We start from the raw sequence: 9,746 nt of genomic DNA, 5'->3' as shown, positions 1-9,746 counted from the left end.
AGGGAAGAGGCCTCAAGGGAAACCAAACCTCGTGTTGGACTTGCAGTCTCTAAAATTGTGAAAAAATAAATATCAGTTATTTAAGCCCCCCATTCTGTGGGGTTTTGCTGTGGAAAGCCTAACAAATCAGTACATCGCCCCAGGTAGAGATTTCTTCCTGGATTGTCTTGTTACCGTCCTGTCAGGCATAAAGGCTATCTCAACATCTTCTTTATATGATTGCAGTTCCTTGTCTCTACCGTTGTATGGGCATAGGCTAGGTCGTGATCTTAGCCTCACCAGAACTAGCATAGCGCCTTTCAAAGAGCATATGCTCAAAAAATAAATGAAGGCAGTAAGAGGTCTAACTTGTTAAGGTTTAACACCTGGTACATTCTTTATTCAGTTAAGCATATCAAGGTTTAAATTATTTAATTTTACAATACAAAAGACACAAAAGATGAAGAAATATCAAGGTTGATCATGTTTTCAAATTTTATTTTTTCATTGCATTATCCCAGCAATTTTATTATGGGATTGCTTCCCATTTCAACAAAAGTCCCTATTTTGATGTCAAATGTTCTTATCTGGATGATTTTTTTAAAGTCTTGATCTTTAGTAGGGGTGGGAGAAGCTGCTGGACGTGGCCATGGAACATGCCTGGAAGTGACAGTCGTACCAGGCCTAACTGTGGCTCGAGTTCTCTCCTCCTCATCTCGCAAAGCTTCTTCATATTGTGATGAGAAGGCACTGGGAACCATATCATTGACTTTTGCCAAAAATTCCAAGACTTTCATTTTGCTGGTTTCAGCATGGGCTCTTGGGCCCCATAGGAACTCGTAACGTGGAGGATCGCTGCTGACAACCTGGCGGTACTCGAGGTACTTCATTGCAACTACGTCTTTGGTGAAGATCTTCCTGGGCTCTCCGTAGATGAAGTGTTTTCTCCCAGCGTATACTCGCATCATATTCAAGAATTTCCAGATGTCTTCCTCAGCGGCAGAGTCACCCTTCACGAATATGACACCCAGGACTATCATCAAGAAACTGGTCTTAGGTAAGCCCCTACCATCCCACTCCCTGCCATTGTTGGGGAGGTTCAGTTTTCTGACAAGGTCATAGGAGTGGATGGTTGAGTCAACTTCCTTCAAGTCAACTGCAAAGAGAGCCTCGATGTGTTCAGAGTCTCTCTTGAGAATCTCGGCAAATCGGTCATGGTATCTTGGGTGGATTATCTTCAGCATGTCTTACTTCATGATGGGCTGCTTCATTTTATACTTATACAGAAGGAACTGCTCGAACAAAGTCACCATGCTGTTCAGTGTATCATTGTAGGTGTTTGCAGTAGAAGATGAGACACGGGAGGAACATGAATCTTCCTCATCTTGACTGGTATCTTCCCCATCGGGTGTGACAGAAGTACTTGAAAAAGTGCTGGTAGTAGATGAGGCTTCCGAAGACTCCTCCGAAGTGCTATTTGACCCAGTAGCTGATGAGCTCTGTGAAGTATCTTCTAAAAGAAAAGAGGTAGGGGGAAGATCTTTCATTACTGCAGCAGCCTGTATTCCCTTGTGACACTGAGACTCATTTCAGGCCTGGTTACATTTCTCACGGATGCAGAGCTGACAATTCTGATGCCAAGGCATGATGACTGTGCTGGGGGACAGTGATTAGGAATGTGAGTTGGAGGACAGGTGATAAGGGCCTGCAGGATGACGAAGGTTGAGTGTGCAGCTGCCACAGGGAAATACCACCTTGGTTATCAGGAAGGCTACATTTGTGGTTTTCTTGAGGGCACTGTTCTGAAAACACCCAGGGTTCCTATTCTCTTAATCAGCCTATCCTTTGGAAACATCTTGAAGGGAATTAGAATGATCTTTAGGCTGAATCCTGCTACCCCTGCCTAGACACGCTGGGGTGACAGAATGGGATGGTAGTCTCCTACACTGAGAAGTCTCTTTATTTCACATTCAAAATAATCACCCAACCAGTGGCCAGTCATAGGACCCATTCCCTCTGCTGTTCTATAGTTGGCATCACAAATTTCCCTGGGATTTCTGAGAAGTGAAGGGGTCCTCAGCTTATCACCCCAGTCAGTTCTTATAACCTAGTACTGAGTGCTCAGTGGGAAGTTTTCTGTCCTGGCCTCTGGAGACCTCAATACTCACTAAGAGTCCTTCATTTCTCTCCCCGTAGGCCCTGGTGCCTCCCCCCGCCCCCCCCCTCCGCCCCCTTCTTGGAATGGTATCTGCAACTTCAAACTAAGGATATCACCTCCTATAGAACTGATATAAGTACATATTGATGGAACTTCAGCTTGATAGCTCTCCCCTGGTTCTTCAAGGGCTATAACAAGGAGCAGGGCTGGATTCATTATCACTTCTCTTTATTAGTAGATGATGCCTTAGTCCTTGCTTTGACCTCTGTCATGGCTTGAAATACCAGCCTCCCTTGCCCTTAGGCCCACCGCTTAAAGTGTGCACCAACACGAGATCCCTAGGAGGAAGTAAGATTCTCCTCATCTGTCCATGCCAGTCCTTCGTCTTCTGAGGCTCAGAGGACAAAATGAATCCTATGGTTATAGGTGTGTGGGTCCCCTAGTCTTCAGGATATTCACTTGGTTTCTGGAAAACCTGGAAATCATCCCACTGCTGGCCCTAGGTTATACCCCTTGGACAATGTCCCAAAACCCCTTGTGACATAATGGATGGAAATGGGCATGTCATGTCAACAATTAGCAGATATCCCAGGGATGCCAGGAAGGGCAGGTTTCTGTGGGGTTTCCTCAGAGTTCTGAGGTCAGGGGGTTTCATAAGTCCAAAGGTTGACTCCTGGCACAATTTGGGGCTCCTTTCTTTGTCCTTTTGTTTAAGGGACCTCTCCTCATAGTAAGGTCCTCATTCCCTGTGGTGCCAGTGAGGGAAAGTCTGGGAATGCCACACGAGGCTACTTCTACCTGTGCCCTTTCAGGGAGATATCAGGATTCAGGCTTCTTGTGGTCTGCTCTGTTCAGCATTGGGGTATGGCCTCACTCAGGTTCCTCACCTTGACTCCTGGAGGGCTCTGGATTTCTCCTTTATTTCAACTTAAAGTGACCCATGTAGACCAAAAATCATTTCCTTGCAAGCCCTCAAACGAAGTGAGGGGATGCTCAGCCTGGCAGCCCTGTTTTGGCCTTCTGAGAGCAGACACAGGCCAGTCTCTCTGTGACTTCAGTTATGATGTGGTTTTTGTCTCCTCAGTCCTCAATCATCAGTCTTCACCTTGACTCCTGTCTCTTCTATGAAAGACTTCTTGGGAAATGCCATGTCTTTGAAAAGTCTTAGTCTCCCTGCAACAAATCTCATGGAGAATGGGCTCAGTCCCAGGAGTGATGAGGAACCTGCAGTCTGGGAGGGGGCTCCAACATAAGTGGTGTGCTATCAGAGAAAACACACTGAGCTTTTCCTTCTCTTCACTGACAAGACACAGCCTCTTTTAGAACCTGCACTCTAGATTTACTCTCTGAAAGGAAGGGGCTGAATTAAATGATTTTGTGCGTCCCTGATATTTTGTGGTTTACTGACATTTCCTTTATAGATAAATTGTCACTGAATGCTGTCTCCTTCTTTATTTGTACTTCACTTTTATTTTCATATTTTTGTTACTTATTTATGGGGGTTTTTTTTGCAAAACTGTTTGGGGTATGAAGTTCTGCTATTTAACGTGTGAAATACCTTTTGGACTAGTGTTCAGAAAGAGGAAGTGTCAGGCATAGGTTGGCCTCATCCTGGAGGAGTGGCACCGTATGGGCTCTAAAGGAATTCGGTGCCGGGGTTCAGTCCAGCTCCTGTCATTTATGACCTTTGAATTTGAGCTCCTTTATTTCAGCTTCATTATGTGCAAATTGAGTTTGAAAAAGTCTATAGTGTAGGACCACAGACATGTGTGATGTATGTAAATCACCTGGCACAGTATGAGACAAGCTTTGGTACTTTGAATGAATGGCAGTTATTACGAAGATGATTTTTACCCCAAATGATAACAAACTTCCATCATATAGCTTTATTTCCACCCTATATTAGAGAATATGCAACTCCAAACAATAATCAAATCCACATCAGCCAAAATGCTCTGGCAAGATTTCCCCACCACCTCTTGCCCATAATCTTTGCAGATATCTTTGGTCACAGTTCTATGCAAGGAACAGGACCTTTGTCTAAATTCTTACAGTTAGGCAGACGGTCAAGTTCCTTCCTGCGTCTTTTGGCCTTGATTGTTTTCAGTTAGAAATAGTCTGCATATCAAAAAAGACATTTTGAGATGGCATGTTTTGCTCCTTCTTACTAACTAGGAATGTAAAAACAGTTATAGTAAAGAAGAGAAATTTTTAAAGTTATGAATCATACTTCCCTTTGTATGATATTCACATTTTGAAAGATAACATGTTAACATGTAAAAACATTGTTTTAAATAACAGCTTATGAAAGAAAAATCTGATGTAGTTTGCATTTTTCTTTGGAAAATCAAGGAATGTTTAAATAAAAGTACATTTTCAGTCACTATTTAGAATTCATGGCAGCAAAAACAAAAGAATATATTTGTTTTACTTTATTAATTTTTATTTCAGTGTGTTACTTTACAATGGTGTGTTAGCTTTTGTTTCATAATAAAAGCAATCAGACACACATACATGTATATCCCATCACTTTGGATTTCCCTCACATTGAGGACACTACAGTGAATTAAATACAGTTCCCTGTGCTATACAGTATATTCCCAACAGGTGTCTTATTTTATACATAGTATCAATAGTGTGTATGTGTCAATCCCAGTATTCCAATTCCTCCCACCTTAACCTTTTCCCCCTTGGTATCCATACATTTGTTCTCTATATCTGTGTCTTCATTTGTGCTATGCAAATAAGATGATCTATACCATTTTTCTCGATTCCACATATATATGTTAATATTCAATATTTGCTTTTTTCCTTCTGACCCCCCTCTCTGTATGACACTCTTTGTCCATCCACATGTCTACAAACGGTCCAATTTTGTTCTTTTTTATGACTGAGTAATATTCCACTGGGCTTCCTTGGTGGGTCAGTGGTAAAAAAAATCTGACTGCCAATGCAGGAGCCATTGGTTCAATCTGAGTCAGGAACATACCATGAAGAAGGACGTGGCAACACACCCCAGTATTCTTACCTGGGAAATCCCATGGACAGAGGATTCTGGCGAGCTATTGTTGTTGGGGTCGCAATAGAGTCAGACACAATTTAGCAAAAAAGCAATAAGAGCTATATTTCATTGCATATACATACCACAGCTTCTTTATCCTTGCATCTGTCCATGGACATCTGTGTCGCCTCCATGTCATGGTTATTGTAAATATTGCTGTAGTGAAGATTCAGTTCAGTTCAGTTGCTCAGTTGCTCAGTCGTGTCCAACCCTTTGTGACCTCATGGACTGCAGAATGCTAAGCTTTCCTGTCCATCACCAACTCCCAGAGTTTACTCAGACTCATGTCCATTGAGTCGGTGATGCCATCTAACCATCTCATCCTTTGTCGTCCCCTTCTCCTCCCGCCTTCAATCTTTCCCAGCATCAGGGTCTTTTCCAATGAGTCAGTTCTTCCCATCAGGTGGCCACAGTACAGGAGTTTCAGGTTTAATATCAGTCCTTCTAATGAATATTCATGACTGATTTCCTTTAGGATGGATTGGTTGGATCTCCTTGCAGTCCAAGAGACTCTCAAGAGTCTTCTCCAACACCACAGTTCAAAAACATCAATTCTTCAGCACTCAGCTTTCTTTATAGTCCAACTCTCACATCCATACATGACTACTGGAAAAACCATAGCCTTGACTAGATGGAACTTTGCTGGCAAAGTAATGTCTCTGCTTTGTAATATGCTGTCTAGGTTGGTCATAACTTTTCTTCCAAGGAGTAAGCATCTTTTAATTTCTTGGCTGCAGTCACCATCTGCAGTGATTTTGGAGCCCCCCAAAATAAAGCCTCTCACTGTTTTTTATAAATATGGCACCATGAACCCTAGGTTACATTAGTCACCTTTTAGGTCTCGATGCACCTGTGCCACCCTGTGATGGCAGGTTATCTTGCTTGGTCCTGGCATGGCTGGAAACCTAGTGGTCGTCATTGGCCAAAACAGGGAGGCTCTCTGGGTGTGCTCTGACCACCAGTGTTCAGAGGGGGGAGAGAAAGACAAACCATCCCTGGCTGCTAACCTGGCTCAAGTATTACACTCCTGATTGGATTCTGAACAGGGAACAGCCATCATTCCCATGGGAAATGGTTGGGAGTTTGTCATGTGATAGCTATCTCCCAGCTGAGTGCTGACTCTGTATATAATTTTGCTTTCTGCCTGAGAGAGTGTCTGAGCAAGGATGATATAAATGTCCTTCCAGGTTAACTCAAAAGTCACAGATGTCTAAACTATTCTAGATATTTTTTACAGTCAACTGAGAACTTTCCTTAATCTTGTTTTATCCAACTGAGATCCTGCATGGAGAAGGGAACTCTGATTCTTATGGAAGTCTGGTGGGCCCTATGACTTCCTGAAGTGGGCAGAGTTTAGGGAGTTCTAAAGCCCTAGGTTAAAATGCAACATGTTGGTGATGGGAGTGGAGGTGAGGCTGTGGTGTCCAAAGTTGAGTATAGTATAGAAGAGGTCTGTGGTCCAAGAGGCTTCTTCTTTTGCCCAGAAAGAATTCCTGTGAACAGGCTCATTGGCTGGCTGATGATTAACATCATCGGGAGAAGGAGAAGGACTTTCGTAGACAAATTAAACATTGCCAAGCCAGCAGAGTCTACCCAGCAAGTCTTTCAAAGTTCAGACTTTTCCCTAAAGGCAAGGAAGACTTGGACATAAGGGTCTTTGCTCTAATTCTAAGGGGAAGTTTTCAGCAATGGACAGTCAGTTACCCATCTGAAAGTGAAATGATGAGTGCTCATAAGGTCTTGAGGTGTCGCTGAAGTCCCTCATGGCCTTTCCATGGCTGTGGCATCCCTCACCTGTGATCATACCAGGCGGAATGTGATTCAGTTGTTTCCCCAGGGGCCATTGTGACTTCCCTGAGTCTTTTTTTTTTAAAGGAATTATTTATGTATTTAGTTTTGGTTGTGCTGGGTCTTCGTTGCTTCATATAGGTTTTCTCTGGTTTCAAGGAACAGGCACTACCCTTCACTGGGATGCACTGGCTTCTCATCGTGGTGGCTTCTCTTACTGCAGAGCACAGACTCTAGGATGCATGGGCTTCACTAGTTGCAGCAAGAACTGGTGAAGTAGAAGAGGTGTTTGGAGACTGTTGTTGTTCAGTCTCTAAGTCATGTCCAACTCATTGTGACCCCATTGACTGTAGCCCTCCAGGATCCCTTATCCATGGGATTCTCTGGGCAGGAATACTGAAGTGGGTTTGCCATTCCCTTCTCCAGGGTAACTTTCCAACCTCCAGGAATCGAACCCAGGTCTCCTGCATTTCAGGTAGATTCTTTATCACCTGAGCCACCAGGGAAGCCCCATTTCTGAAGGTTGCCAGACAATTTTTTGCTCAATTTGTTTTGTTTTCTTTCCTTGTCCATTCTATCCCTATCCTGTAGACACACTCAGCCTGAATTTTATAAACACAAAATAGAGGCATTCATGGCATACAATGTCTGGATTTGTACACTCAAATGCAAAGATAATGGGGAGTCTAAGTGCAACAAAATACAGAAGAAAGTGAGGTTAGTTCTAGCACTAAGAACCAGTTTGACAGCTCATAGTTGAAAAATTTAGATTTGGTGGCATGGAGAGCTCCTCTCCTTGAAACCATTCCCCTAAACCTGGCCAGGACTCCAACCGGCCAAAACCCAGTATGGGACTTGAACCATGGTCTTTTAATTAGAATGACTCACCTGGTACCTGGACTTCCTGAGGATCAGTTTCTTTGTGTTTCAGTGCAGACAGAATCTCTTTGCAAGAGGCAAAGTGTTAGGCAAGAAATTGATTTAATAATATAGGACACCTGTAAGAGATGCAAGCAGGCAGGTGATAGAGCTCTGCCCTGAGGATTAAGTGGGCTACATTTTATAGCCAAAGGAAAGTGAAGGAGAGGGAAAGACTGCCTTCTTTCAGTAGAGGTCAGTCTTATATCCCTCACTCCCACTTCATTTGGAGCAGAAGACTGTCTTACCCAATGAGGTCAAACTTGGATTATCATAGCACTTCTTCAAATCAGTAGAAGGGTGGACACATTCTTCTTTTACCTAAAGGCCTGGAGCATATCTCATGTTTTATTTTTGGCTTTATATTTACGCACGCCTGCTTCCTTCCACAACATAGTGATATATTCCTTGAGTGATTGTTAATTTACAGTGGTTTCTGAAAGGTTCATACCTTTCTTTATCTCTGGTCCCCTACTAGATTTCTCCAGCTACTTGTCTGCCTGTCTGTGCTCAGGCCCTCATTCATGTCTGACTCTTGGCAACTCCAGGCTCTCTGTCCATAGGATTGTCCAGGCAGGAGTACTGGTATGAGTAACCATTTCCTCCCCCAGGGGGTGTTCCTGACACAGTGAGTGAACCTTCTCCTGCATTGCAGGTGGATGCTTTTCCATGGAGTCATCTGGACAGCTACATGTATCCTATGCTCTTCTATCCCTTTCATTCAGAGGCAGACTTCCCCAGCCAAGAGCAGTTGTGTTTCTTGCTGGATGCCATCTCCACAGGGCTGTCCAGCTTGGGATATTGTTTGGAATTTACTGGGCAAGTTACTTCCGAACAGGGGGAGTGGGCAGTCATGACAAGAAAGTGTAGTGAAGTCGCTCAGTCATGACCGACCCTTTGTGACCCCATGGACTGTAGCCCACCAGGCTCCTCCGTCCATGGGATTCTCCAGGCAAGAATACTGGAGTGGGTTGCCATTTTCTTCTCCAGGGGATCTTCCCAACCCAGGGATTGAACCCAGGTCTCCCGCATTGCAGGCAGACACTTCAACCTCTGAGCCATCAGGGGAGTCCAGTCATGACCAAACTCATGACCAAAGGTAAAATTTCCTAGCAAGCACTTGAAGGCAGAAGCAGGTCACTTGATTTAGGGCCTTCCTCCATTCCCCATTATCATGGAGGATTGGAAGAACAAGGGCCCAGGGAAATCAGTCATCACAGAGTAGCTGACCCACGTATAAAATAATTGTCCTCCCTGCCATATCAACGATTACCTGAAGCCCCTCTGGAGAAAAGATCAGGTGTCCTCTGGGAACTCCTGGGAGGTTTTGCAGCTCCTCTCTCTTTTTCTGAGGACACATGCTCAGAGTAAGGCACACAATTGTCTGAGACCCAACAGAAGAAAGCAAGGGTCGCCTAACTTACCACATCTACCTATGATCTATCAGGACAAAAAGCTGTGGCTGGCAAATTAACCCCACAAGAGACTGACCCACACTTGCCTATGAGTGTCCAGGAGTGTGTGGCAGAGGTGTGGGTGGTCGGTGGCCTGTTGCAGGGTCGGGGGCACTGAGTGCAGCAGTGCATGCATAGGACCTTTTGAAGGAGGTCGCCATTATCTTCATTAACTCCATCATAGTTTGGTCTCAGGTCAAACAATAGGGAGGGAACACAGCCCCACCCATTAGCAGAAAATTGGAATAAAGATTTACTAAGCATGGCCCCCCACATCAGAACAAGACCCAATTTCCCCCACAATCAGTCCCATCAAGAAGCATCCATAAGCCTTTTATACTTATCTGTCAGAGGGCAGACAGAATGAAAACCACAATTACAGAAAACT

The 9,746-nt window shown here is 44.1% G+C and overlaps 1 pseudogene; it reads right to left on the bottom strand.

The window, feature by feature from the left end:
• Positions 1 to 491: 491 nt before the first annotated feature.
• Positions 492 to 1,526, bottom strand: LOC136154359 (melanoma-associated antigen B5-like; annotated as a pseudogene).
• Positions 1,527 to 9,746: the final 8,220 nt, after the last annotated feature.

The sequence above is a fragment of the Muntiacus reevesi genome, chromosome X (genome assembly GCF_963930625.1).
Source record: "Muntiacus reevesi chromosome X, mMunRee1.1, whole genome shotgun sequence".
Lineage (NCBI taxonomy): Eukaryota > Metazoa > Chordata > Mammalia > Artiodactyla > Cervidae > Muntiacus > Muntiacus reevesi.
This window is presented reverse-complemented; position numbering and strand designations above follow the sequence as displayed.